Source organism: Oryx dammah, unplaced genomic scaffold (assembly GCF_014754425.2).
Source record: "Oryx dammah isolate SB20612 unplaced genomic scaffold, SCBI_Odam_1.1 HiC_scaffold_18, whole genome shotgun sequence".
Classification (NCBI taxonomy): domain Eukaryota; kingdom Metazoa; phylum Chordata; class Mammalia; order Artiodactyla; family Bovidae; genus Oryx; species Oryx dammah.
The window spans coordinates 114597287-114611076 of record NW_024070202.1 but is presented as its reverse complement, the minus strand read 5'-3'; the positions used below and the strand labels follow the sequence as shown (position 1 = coordinate 114611076).

The window sequence follows — 13790 nt, the reverse complement described above, 5'->3', positions numbered from 1 at the left end:
ACCACATAAGTAAAATTCTGGCATTTAATTTTTTCTTACCTGAGGAGCCCACAAATAGACGATCTTCTCCTGCTATCTTCTGTGAGATTTCAGTGCAGATAAATTTACTGAAAGGATTTAACAGGAGCAGGATGATGTATATGTATGTGTGTGTATATATGTGTATATATATATATAGTCTAGTTCCCTTAGTGCACACACACAGCAAGAAGAATAGTAAAGAGAAGGATAAAGAACAATTGTTGAAATCACCAACCTTCAAGCAAAGAGAAGAAAGAGTTCCATAAATTTCTGGTCAGTTTAAAAGCCCATTCCAGTTGACTGCAGGGCTTCAGCATCTCTGCACATTTCTGTTTCCAGGCCTGAGATTTATCAGAAGGTGTCTTATCCTGTAAACTGTGTGCCTTAATACATTAAAAAAAAAATGATTTGTAGTAATTTAACATTGTTTATTTAACAGTGTTTATTCTTTAGGATGTGTGTGTGAGAGGGGTAAGTGGTGGGAATGAGTCTTCTACAAGTGGTCATTGGGAAGGTAGCAAGAATCCTCACAGTTTTTATGGTGAGAACATTCCCTCTTTGTAGCTGGTGATGTTGTCAGTTCTGTGTGCATTTTTCTTTATAAATAAAATCCACTGAATGAAGTGCTAGTTACTTGAGAGAAATTCCACTTTTTTTTTTTAAGAATCATATAATCAGGGCTTTGCAAACTTGTTTTAGTTAATTATAATTGGTTAATTATGATTTAGCTAATTATAATTAAAGTTTGTTTTTTTTTAACTGGTTACGTTGTCTTAGTGTGGCTGCCCATTAGTGGGAACCCATTTTTGTCTGGCATTTGAGTCCTTTTTAATATCATCTCAATGTTTCAAAGCTATTGTTTGCTGGGAAGAGTATTTTTCAGGCCCATCTTCAATATTCTCTGGGCTTCTGGATATGAATTCGATTATTCCACCAGGACTCGTAGTTCTTTTTGCTGGAGAATAGTACAAGAGATGAAAAGTCTAGGCTCTCAGGATGTGCACCTATTTCTGCTGAGAGTTAGTTATGGCATCCATTAGTCGTTACAGAGATGGGAGGCTGTCTATATGTGCTGGTAAATTGCAGTTCCCATTGATACTGTCAGTTTGTCTCTAGCATAATTTTAAATAGCCTTTACTCTTACAGCAGTTACAGGTTCACTGTAGTTATAGCTCTGTAACTATAGCAGTTATGGGGTTGGAGTGGAAGGCGCGTTACTTCCTGTTTGCTTCCTGCCCCCCACCACCCCAGCTGCCCGTTTCTCAACTCGCCCTCCAGCACTGGTGCATCTGTGCTGGCTGACCACGCTGCGATGCCACCCCCTTTCACCTTCAGCCCCTGGTTCACATTAGCGTTCACTCTTGGGTTTGTGCTCTGTGGATTTGGGAAAAGGTATAACATGCTGACATGTGTCTGTCAGTAAGGCATCAAACAGATCCCATCACTGTCCTAAAAGTCCCCCATGCTTTGCCTGTTCATGCTTTCCACCCCTTTCCACCCTGGCAACCATTGTTCTTCTTACTGTCTCTGTAGCTTTGTCTTTTCCAAGATGTCATATAACTGGAATCATACAATATGTAGCCTTTTCAGGTTAGCTTGTTTCAGATAGTAGTATACATTTAAGTTCTTTTCATGGCTTAAAAACCCATTTCTTTTTATTGCTGAATAATTTTCTGTTGTATGTATGTACAACAGTTTATCTGTTCACCTGCTGAAGTACATCTTGGGTGATTCCAGATTTTCACAGTTTTGAGTAAAACTGCTATAAACATTTGTGTACAGAGTTTTTGTGTAGACGTAAGTTTTCGACTCCTTTGGGTAAATGCCAAGGAGGATGATTGCTGGATTGAATGGTGAGAATTAAGAGTTCTTCATATATTTTGGGCAACAGTCCTTCATAGACTGTGTCTTTTGCTAATATTTTGTCTAGGCTGTGGCTTTTCTTTATATATCTACTGGTTGGCAGTGTTTTCCACAGAGCAGAAATTTTAAATTTTAATCAAGTCTGACCTGTCATTTGTTTCTCTCATCATCATGCTTCTGATGTTGTATCTAAAATGTCATTGCTGAACCCAAGCTCATCTGGATTTCCTTCTGTTGTGATCTTAACCATTGCACTGCCAGGGAGGGTACTCATATTAGGATCACTTCGTTGATATCCACAAAATAACTTGATGGATTTTGATTAGGATTGCATTGAGTTTATAGATCAAATTGGGGAGAACTGACGTCTTGGTAGTGCTGAGTTTTGTAGTTCACTAACATGGAATAACTGCTGTGATTTTTCTTCATTAGAGTTCTGTAGTTTTTGACATGTATTAAATAGATCTTGTGCGTATTTTGTTGGCTTTATACCGAAGTAGTTTTTGAGGGGAGTGCTAACGTGAATTTTAAAATTTATTTCCAATTTCACTTGTTCATTGTTGGTGTATAGGAAAGTGATTTACTTTTGTATATTAACCTTGTATCCAGAGACCTTGCTATATAGTCAAGGAGATTTTGTTGATTCTTCCAGATTTTCTACATGGACAGTCTCATGTCTTTGAACAGAAGATACTTACTTATTTCTTCCTTCTAAATCAGTATATCTTTCATTTCTTTTTCAAGTCTTCTTGCAGTAGCTGGAACTTAAAGATGATGTTCAGAAGGAGTTGTTCCTCATCTTAGTGGGAAAGCTTTAGTCTCTCACCGCAAAACATAGGGTTGATGTAGGTTTTTTGTTAGGAATTCTTTGTCAAATTGAGAAAGTTCCCCTGTATTCTTAATAGTTTATTGAAAGTTGTTTCGTTGTTGTTTAAAGTCATGAATGGCTGTTGTGATTTTTGTCAGATGCTTTTTCTGCATCTATTGATATGATCATGTGACTTTTCTTTTTTAGCCTATTGATGTAATGGATTACATTTATTGATCTTCAAATGTTGAACCAGCCTTGTGTACCTGGGATAAATCTCACTTGGTTGTGGTGTATAATTCTTTATATACATTTTTAGATTTAACTGATTAGAATTTTGTTGAGGGCTTTTTGCATCTGTGTTCGTGAGAGCTATTGATCTGTCAGTTTGGGGTTTTTCTTTTTCCCCTTTTTTTGATGTCTGTTTTTGGTATTATGGTAGTGCTGGCCTCACAGAATGAGTTGGGAAATAGTCCATCTGCTGCTGTCTTTCAGAAGAGATTGTAGAGAATTGGTATAATATCTTCCCTTAAGTGTTCAGTGGAATTCACCAGTGAACCCACTTGTGCCTGGTGCTTTCTGTTTTAGAAGTTTATTAATTATTGATTCAGTTTCTTTATCGGATGTAGGCCCATTCAGATTGTTTCTTTTAGTGATGCTTTTGCTTTGCTTTAAAAGTCACTCAGTTGTGTCCGACTCTTTGCAACTCCATGGACTATACAGTCCATGGAATTCTCCAGGTCAGAATATTGGAGTAGGTAGCCATCCCCTTCTCCAAGGGGTCTTCCCAACCCAGGGATTGAACTGAGGTCTCCCCGCATTGCAGGTGGATTCTTTACCACCTGAGCTGCCAGAGTGTTGGCAAATTATGCCTTTCAAGGAACTGTCCCATTTCATTTAGGTTTTCAGATTTATGGGCATAGATTTGTTTATAGTATTACTTTAGTATCCTTTTGAGGCCCATGGGACCTAGTGGTGGCCCCTCTTTAATTTCTGATATTAGTAATTCCATCCTCTCTCTTCTTAGTTAATCTAGCTAGACTTATCAATTTTATTGAGCTTTTCAAAGAAACAGCTTTTGGTTTCACTGATTTCTCCCCCCCGCCAACTTTGATTTCCTATTATCAATTTCATTGGTTTCTGCTCTAATTTGTGTTATTTCTTTTTTTCTGCTTTGTTTTGTATTTAACTTGCTATTCTTTTTCTAGTTTCATAAAGTGGAAGCTTAGTTTATTGGTTTTTAGATCCTTCTTTGTTATGTATACATTCAATGCTGCCAATTTCTCTTCTGTTGGTGCTGAGAGCAGGCATTCTGTGACTTCTATCATTTTAAATTTGTTTCAAGGCACAGAAAGAAATGTATCTGGTCTGTTGGTAGAACTTCCATCTGTGCTGTGGAAGAATGTGTATGCTGCTGCTGTTGGATGAAGTAGTCCAGTTGGTTGATGGTGGTGTAGAGCTCAGCTGTCTTACAGATTTTCTGTTTGCTGGATCTCTTTTTGATAAATGGCTGTTAACGTCCCTATGTATGAGAGTAGATTCATACATCTGTCCTTTCAGTTCTGTCCATTTTTGCCTCATGTATTTTGACCTCTGTTGTTAGGTGCATATGTGTTAAGAATTGTTATGTGTTGTTGGAGAATTGATGTATCATATATACATACAGTTATTTAATGTTCCTTTTTATTCTGATACATTTACTTGCTGTGAAATCTGTTGTGTCTGAAATCAATATAGCTTCTCCTTTTTTTTTTTAAATTTTAAATCTGATATCTACTCTCTTAGCAAGTTTTCAGTATTCAATACTACAGTACTATTAACTATAGTAATCATGGCAGGTACATAGATCTCCATACGTCTTCATTCTATATAACTGCAACTTCCTACCTAGTGGCCAACAGCTCCCTATTTCCCCCACCCCTAGCCCCTGGTAAGAACTGTATTTCTCTCTGTCCAGCTTTATATTTTTTATTAGGATTTTGACTTAGATTGTTAGCTTTTCGAGGCTGCAGAGTTTTCAAAGTCCACTGGAGGGAACTTTCCCCAAATTGTCCTTGGAACATCAGTTTTATTCTCAAGAATCTGAAGAGTTGGTGAGCATTGGCTTGAATCCTTCCTTCCATATTTTGATTAACACATGGTTAAATGACATCTTTAAGACTATATCATTAACAGTTTTATCCAGTACTTTTAGTTCATAGTAAATGTCAGTCTTGCCTAGGGGACCTCATTTTTCATGATGAAAGAACATAAAATGGGTGGTGCTTGTATCTCGGCATTCTCTCAGTATAGACCAATCTCTCAATTTTCCAAGTCTTTTTCTAAGAATCACCTCAACTCTTTGTGAGTACCCACTCCAACTTCCTTTTCAAAAATTCTGCCTTCATCATGAGCCTTCACTAAGCCTGTTTCTCTGGAGTTTCTGTGTAGCCAGAACTGTCTGTACAATAATTCTTTGTGGAGACATTTTTAATGGATATTGTGTTTTACCTGAAAGTCTAGACATGATATTTAATTAATCTTTATATTTGAATGAGTTTAGCAGATCTAGAGGTGAAACTCACTAAAAGCCCCAAGAAGAGGAGCTATTATAAATGATACACAGAGAAAAGGCATTCTTGGTTGCTAAGTTGTGTCCCAACTCTTTTCGACCCCATGGACTGTATCCCGCCAGGCTCCTCTGTCCATGGGATCTTCCAGGCAAGAATACTGGAGTGGGTTGTCATTTCTTCCCTGAATGGATCTTCCCGACCCAGGGATAGAACCTGTGTCTCCTGCCTTAGTAGGTGGGTTCTTTACCACTGCACCACCTGGGGTCCACCCTCCCCCATCTCCCCCGCCCCTCCAAAAAAAACCCCAGCACAAACTGGCCTCAAATTGTACATTACTGATATATGAAAATATAATTTATTTTTGTATGTTTGATTGGTATTAAACTTATTTTTTACATACTAACTGTAAGAAACTTGTGGATGTTGTTTCCAACTTATGATGTAGATGTTTGATTATTATTTTATATATATATATATTTTTTAGTAATTACTAAACCAAAAGGGGAAAAGAGTATTGAAGGTTGATATTTCTTTTAACATGATTTCTAGTGCTTTCCCTGGGTTTGAATATTATAGTTCTTATTTTATAAATGGTGTTTGATTGTAAGTTTGGTCTCCCCTTTGACTTTTTGAAATTTTTAATTGGAGGATAATTGCTTTACAATACTGTTAGTTTCTGCTGTATATCAACATGAATCGGGCATAGGTATACATATGTCCCCTCCCTCTTGAACTGTGCATCTCCTCTTTCACTTCTGTGATGTTTAAGAGAATTTAAAACATTTCCAGGTGTTCCTGTGAATTTTATCCTTGTTTTATTACTTTTCATTGCTAACTGTTGTATTGGTTTGGTACACTTTTTATGCTTTGGAATTTGAGGTTCTTGCCATATTCATCAGCTTTGAAAAATTCCCAGCTATTATATATTCAAATACTGCTTTCGTACCATTCTTTCTTTCGTCTACTTGAAGGTTCATTCGACTGATTTACTGTGTTTGGAGTCATTTACCCTATGTTTTGGATTTTTTATACTTTTGTCCCTGTGTCCTTTATTCTAGGCAGATCTCACAGTTTTCTTACCCCTTTTTAGCTATCTAACCTCTTATTAAATGTATCAAGTAAGTCCATGTGTTTGTTTTCTTTTTAATTTGGCTGCTCCAGGCTTAAGTTGGGCCATGTGGGATCTAGTCCTTTGACCAGGTATTGAACCCAGGCACCCTGCATTGGGAGCCCAGAGTCTTAACCCCTGGACCACCCAGGGAAGTCCCCATGTGTTGTTTTAAAAGTTCTTTATTATTTTTTTTCAAGTTTGCATTTTTTAATAGTTTTTAGTTCCCTCCTGAAAATTTTAATGCTTGAATTCTATTACTTTTAACATAATACATACAGTTAGTTTAAAATTGTTTGATTATTTTAATATCTGGAGTCTGTGGGTTTGTTTCAGCTGTTTCTGCTCATTCTTGCCCATGTCATCCTATCTCCTCAGGTAACTGATGATCTGTGTTTGTGTACAGCATAATATACTTGACAGTGTATTTGTAGAAACAGGTTGATAATTGTTTTTCCCCCTCAAGGGTAGTTTTTCTTTGATTTCTTTTTTTCCTGGTACCTAGGGGCACTCATTTTTAAGGACCACCTCAGTTTACTTTTACAGCTCCATTTTCTGTTCCAAGCACGTGACTCAGCGCTGTGCAGCAGTCCTTGCAGAAATTGATTTATGTTTCACTCTTCCTGTTAACGCCCAGCCCTCTGGGGTTCCTGCCACCCTGAGTTCCCAGGATGTTGCAGGCTTCTAGAACCATCCATGCATCTTGAAAGTCAGCGAGTGCTCTTAGTCGCCTCTTCCCGAGCAGCTGACACCCTGTTGAGAAAGGCAGCCCCGAACACCAGGCTCACCTTGCTCGCTGCCCCTTCCCTGCGGTTTTGTCTCATAATTCCTTACTATCTTGTTAAGTTTGTGATGCTTTTAAGACTCTTTTCACTTTAAAAAATATTTCACTGAGTTTTCTTATTTGTGTTCAACTGGAGGTTTGTTTCAAATTACCTAGTCTGTTGTTAGTGAAGTAGACGTTTTTCTGGGGTTTTCTCTGCATTCTAACGTGCTAGTTTATGTAAATTTGGGGGACACTTGAATAGAATATATAGCTAGCCTCTTTTGTTTCCTTAGACAGTGTATGAAACTTGATACCTGTTTATTAGATTCTCTCAGCCAGGATATTGTTATTAAAAGTTGTTCATTTGCTAAATTGTGATCTAATGGAGCAGCACGCCAGGCTTCCCCGGCCTTCATTATCTCCCGGAGCTTACTCAAACTCATGTCCATCAAGTTGGTGATGCCATCCAACCATCTCATCCTCCGTCGCCACCTTCTCCTCCTACCTTCAGTCTTTCCCAGCATCAGGGTCTTTTCCAACGAGTCAGTTTTTGTATCAGGTAGCCAGAGTATTGGAGCTTCAGCATCAGTCCTTCCAGTGAAATTCAGGATTGATTCTCTAGGATTGACTGGTTTGATCTCCTTGCTGTCTAAGGGATTCTCAAGAATCTTCGTCTCCAGTGCCACAGTTCAAAAGCATCAATTCTTCGGGGCTCAGCCTTCTTTATGGTCCAACTCTCACATCCATACATGACTACTGGAAAAACCATAGCTTTGCCTATACAGACGTTTGTTGGCAAAGTGATGTCCCTGTTCTTTAATACACTGTCTAGGTTTGTCATAGCTTTTCCTCCAAGGAGCAGGAGTCTTTTAATTACATGGCTACAGTCACTGTCTGCAGTGATTTTGGAGCCCAAGAAAATAGTCTGTCACTGGTTCCATTTTTTGCCCATCTGTTTGCCATGAAGTGATGGAACTGGATGCCATGATCTTAGTTTTCTGGGTGTAGATTTTTAGCCGGCTTTGACTAGCCTTCTCACTCGGTGTATTTTCTTTGTCAGGCAGCAGCAGTTACACGGATTTGCTGTGTGTGTTGTGCTTCCTTGAGTGGTCTTGCAGCATTTCCAGTTTCAGATTCTTCTGTGTCTTTTCTCCAGTCCATCCAGCACGTTACCACCATTGTCTTCAGAGTGGTTGTTGCTTCATGCGATCTTCTTTTTTCAAAAAAGAATATTTAAAAAATTGTTTACTCATTTATGGTTGTGCTGGGCCTGGTGCTGCCTGGGCTTTTCTCTGGCTGCAGCGCGCCGGGGCTGCTCTCGCTGTGGTGTGTGGGCTTCTGGCTGCAGAGCACAGACTCCAGGGCGTGAGGGCTTCAGTAGCTGGGGCGCACGGGCCCTAGAGCCCAGGCTCGGTCGTCGTGACAGGTTTAGGTGCTCCGCATCATGCAGGATCTCCTGGCCCAGGGATTGACCCGTGGCCCCTGCGTTGCCAGGTGGATTCTTGACCCCTGAGCCACCAGCGAAGCCCTCATGTGACCCTCTTGTTCTCAGTTCTGCGGTTGTTTTGATTTCTTCAGTTGCTTCACTTCAACTCACATTCCGGGAAGTAGTGATTAGTCGTTCAGGTTCTGGAGCCACACTGCCGGTGTTTGAATCCAGACTCCCCTGCTGATTGTGTCCTTGAGCAGAGCCCCTTCACCTCTTAACCTTGCTTGTCACGTGTAGAATGGAGATATGATAGTAGCTGTGGTTGGGGGATACCCCTCCGTGGGTCCCTTGTACCCGACAGATCTTACTGGGTGTGCCAAGAACGGAAGGCCTGGACCACTTCTTGTCTGGGCCTTTTCCCAGGGTTTGCAGTGAGCAGCCTTGAGGAATGAGGTCACATCTCCCTCAGGGACAAGGCACAGGCTTGTTTAATGCTCGCTCCCCACCCTCTCTGGTCCTGTAGTACAGTTCACTGCACGTGCAGACGGTCGTTTGGACCCACGGTTCTGCCCCCATGACTCCTGGGGGCCAGCGACATCCTCACGCTTGTGCTGCTCGCTGCAGTGAGGGGCACAGTCCTTTGTCTTTGGTGCAGGAGTCTTGGGTCTCCTACAGCATCTGCGACCCAGTAGCAGACTAACTTCCTAGCTTGTGTAAAGCCTGAGGCCCAGCAGCTGTCTTCATCAGGCGAGTTTAAGTAAGTTCACGCCTTTAACCACCTACAACAGTTGCCTAGGAGAGAGGAAGCATGTACTAAATGTTAGCCATGAAGATGTTTCTTTAAATATTTTCATATTATTTTTGCATTGGGTTTTTAGGCCGAAATAAAAATAAGACTCAGAAGAAGATTAAGATTGCTATAAATAACTTATTATATAGTGATGATGTATACTGTAATTTGTTGGGTTTTATTTAATTTCTTCTATTAGTTGCAAAAAATGAGTATCCATTAAAAATTTTTTAAAGGTATATTGAAAAAACTAGAGGAAGTATTTTCAACTAAATAATACATCCAGATAGCAGTTGGAGTTTAACAGTTAGTATTTTAATTAATAGTATTAATTAAATTAGTTAACTGTTTTGAGATCTTGATAAGTATTAGGATCTTTTTCTTAATTATTTTGTGCTTGCATCAAAAAATCACATTAAAAGTATAATAGTAATATATGTTTGTATTTATGAAACTGTGGATAAGTTATAAAGAGAATTAAGTTAGCTGTAAAAAGTGTTAGCTTCTAGGGAACCACTGTTTGACAGTTTTGTGTATATATTTATAGTCAGCTTACATTTTAAAGTCTTTATATGCCCTGTGAAAGCAGTATATTATTAATCAGTGTCAACATTTTAAGTAGTTCAGTGAATAAAGATATGATAAGTAAAATACTTGCTATTTCTGATATTGTGCTAATTGTTTAGCTTTATAGCACATTTTGGATGTAGTGGATACATTAGATTCAGTAAGCTACAAACACACAACTGGAAAATGTAGTTCAGAATGCATACTTTTTTTGAGCACCACTGTTGAAAAGAAGGAAAGGACATGATCACACAGTTTCTTAGATATGTTTTCTTCTGTAGTCTTAGAATTTTATATAAAGGAAGCAAGAAAAGTATTGCCAGTTCTGTGGAGATGAAGTTAGGAGAGAGAAAAATAATGTGTGTTCTACTTAGTGGTTGCCAAAAGCATAGAAGCATGCGTATGGTTTGGGTAAGTAAGTAGTAGAAAATGGGTGTTGGTGTTGACGAATGTAATTACCAAATAATAGCCCATTAAAGGGCTTCCCAGGTAGCACAGTGGTAGAGAATCCCCCTGCCAGTGCAGGAGACATGAGAGACACAGGTTCCATCCCTGGGTTGGGAAGATCCCCCGGGGAAGGCGGTGGCAGCCCACCGCAGTATTCTTGCCGGGAGAGGCGCATGGGCAAAGAGGAGCCCAGCGGGCTGCTGTCCACGGGGCCACAAAGAGTTGGAGGAGACTGAGGCACACGCAGCCCATTACAAGCTTGGTTTCTATTTTCTTGTGCTTTTTCTGATTTATCTGTTGCCTTACAATAAGGTTTATTTGCTTGCTTTATAGTATACAACATATAATTAATCAGTTAATTAAACAGTTACTGAATATCTCGGTTTTGTGCTGGGCTCTGGTTTGCAACACAGGTACAGCAGCTGCTTTGTAGAGTGTGTAGTGGGGCGCTGCCTCCTGTGTTTGGTACAATAAGCAATAAACAGAACCCCCAAATTGTTTATGGTGTTATGTATTTTCTGTTGGAGGGGGATAAAAACAAGGAAATACTTGAGATTGTGTCTCGATTTGCCGGAAGAAAAGTTTTAACTGGAGGCCCTAGTGGTAGTTAGCGAGATATTAAGAGAGAGCAGGCAGCCCATACCCTATTGGAGGGCTCCTGATTTGGGGGTGAGGCTAACTGGAGCTGGCTTTTAGCAGAAGGCTCTGGGAGGATGTAGTGCCATGGCCCTCGTCCACCTGACCCACTGTCTGTAAACTTCTGAGGCCCTCTTCTTATTGCCCTTTTATAGTTCTCATCTCTTCTCTTGACTGTTACCCTTTCTTGTTACCTAGTAGTGGAAATGGTACACATGTGCTCTGGGCATCTCTGGGTAGAAATGAAATGCTTCTTTATAAAGTGTTTTTATACATGGTCATAAAGTATTTTGTCATTTTGTGGTATTTGGGGGCTTCCCAGGTGGTGCGAGTGGTAAAGAGCCCGCCTGCTAATGCAGGAGACTTAAGAGATTCAGGTTTGATCCCTGGTTTGGGAAGATCCCTTGGAAGAGGTAATGGCAACCCATGGACAGAGGAGTCTGGCAGACTATAGTCCACAGAGTTGGACACGACTGAAGTGACCTGGCACGCAGAGTGTTTTGGGTATGTGTGTGCTCAGCTGTGTCTGACCCTATGGGCAGAGAGACTCTCTCAAGCAGTCCCACGTTCCTTTCTGTCTTTGGTTGCAAAAGCGCTAGAGGGCAGGCACCATAGAATAACTTCTGTGTCTCTCCAGATGCTTTCCCTAGAGCTCTGGAGGCAGCTGGTCTGCCTCTCAAGTTACTGCAGGTCACGGCACTACCCATGTTTTGATACAGCATCAAAGGTGTCCGTTGATTTCCAAACACTGCTATTACTGTTTTCTTGCCTCCTTGTCAGCCTACCCATTTTCAGTTTTTGTTGTGGTACTTCTCCACACCTGGTGCCATTTTCTGTGTTAATTAGAGCATGGGTTAAACTGCTGTAACAGAGATGCCCAGATACAGCAGTGGCTTGGATATTCATTTTTCCTTCATGTAGTATTTCTGAGAGGGTGCGGTCCAGGCTGATGAGATGTCTTTGTTCCTTGTGGTTATTTGTGGACCCAGGTTCCTTCCGTCTAGTTTCTCTGCCCTCCTCAGAGTGGTGTTCCCTTCTGCATTATTGCAGAAGGGTTGCTGACACCTCTGTGGTCCAGTCCATACGAAAGGTGGAACATAGTTTGGTCCAGAGCACCCTCCCTTTCAGGTGATGAAGAAATTGCGGGGTCCCTTCTGGTCACATTCTATTGGTGAGAACTTGGCATGCTGAGCTGCAAGAAAGGCTGGGAAATAAAGTCAAGCCCTACTAAGACTTGAATAACAGAGAGCATGGATTTTTGTCCATTGTCCATTTTTTTCTACAGGGTTATGTGCCTTGTTCATCTGTGGAGTTCTTTACATATTCTGGACTTGAATACCTTCTTGGGGATACAAATCACATGTGTTTCCATCTGTGATATATTTTAAAATTTTGTTTATGAAGTCCTTTGTTATACAGAAATTCAACATTTTTATATACTAAAAACTGCAGAACTTTTTATAATCCTTCTTTGCTACAAATGTATTTTGTATTTCTAGATTTGATTCTATACCAGTTTTGTGGCTGGGGTAGACAGGAGAGACACTATGATTAATAGGCTCCACAAGCACTTAATTTATGATCAAGTTTTCTGTTTCAACTTGAAAAAGAACCATTATTTTAAATAGGAAAGTCAAAATCATCTCTGATGCCTCATTTCATCATTAATGATTTGACAGGATTTACAGTCTAAGTAAACATTGCTAGTTCTCAAAATTATTTGTCAGAATGAAAGTGAAAGTGAAGTCGCTTAGTCGTGTCTGATTCTTTGTGACCCCGTGGACTGTAGTCTACCAGGCTCCTCTGTCCATTGGATTTTCCAGGCAAGAGTCCTGGAATGGGTTGCCATTGCCTTCTCCAGGGGATCTTGCTGACCCAGGGATTGAACCCCGGTCTCCTGCATTGTAGGCAGACGCTTTACTGTCTGAGGCACCAGGGAAACTGTCAGAATAGCTCCCTAAAGTTCATTTTGAATCTAGAAGACTTGATAGGGAAGTCCTGGTGAAGTGGTGATCTGAGAGGCAGGAAATCAAACTTGATATCTAAGTGGGTGTTAAAGCTGCTGGATGTGCCTTGTATGCAGCAAAAGTGAGGTCTGGAGCTCAGGAGACGAGTTAGGGCTAGAGATACTGATTTAAAATTCAGGAAGACGGGAGATTGTTGAAACCTGGATAAAAATTATGCTCTTGAAAGATGAATATATAAAGGACATATAGAGAGCTGTACTCACATTTGGAGGCCTCAAACTAGCTGAAGGGACAGGTATTAGACCTTTTAATCTTTGTCAACAACCTCATGAGATATAGGTGGTTTTCTAACGTAACGGGGAGCAAATTGAGGCTGAGAGAGGTGACTTCTACATCATGCTGCCTAGTTAGTAGTTGGTGGAACTGGTGCTCGAGAAGAGGCCCTCAGGGCTCCACGCCAGTAGTGATCCCTGATGCCCCTGCATTTCCAGAATGTTGAGCGGACCCTGGGTTGGTCGCTTTCTTGCTGCCAGCAGAGGTGGAGGGAACTCTGCATGGCAGGAGGACGGACGCTGTGCGGGAAGGCTCATCGAGGGGGAAGGCAGTGCAGGGCAGCCCCTCCAGAGGAGAGACAGGCGCTGAGACTGCTGTGCGCTGCTTTTCTTTCTTTGGTTTGGGGATGGTGGTGCAGAAAGCTGTAACCGGTAAATTTCACGCCAGGAAAGAAAGATGGCGCCAAGAGCATGGGATTTTATTAGGAGCGCTGGTGGAGGAATTGTGCCTGTTAATGTCTAACAGTACAGTGTGGGAGACAGTGTGGATGTATCATTTTACTT

The 13790-nt window shown here is 40.7% G+C and overlaps 1 protein-coding gene across 18 annotated transcripts in view; it reads left to right on the top strand.

Moving 5' to 3' along the window:
- The window catches only part of KMT2C (lysine methyltransferase 2C), a 246845-nt gene that overhangs the window by 69849 nt on the left and 163206 nt on the right, over positions 1-13790 (top strand). The window lies entirely within an intron of this gene.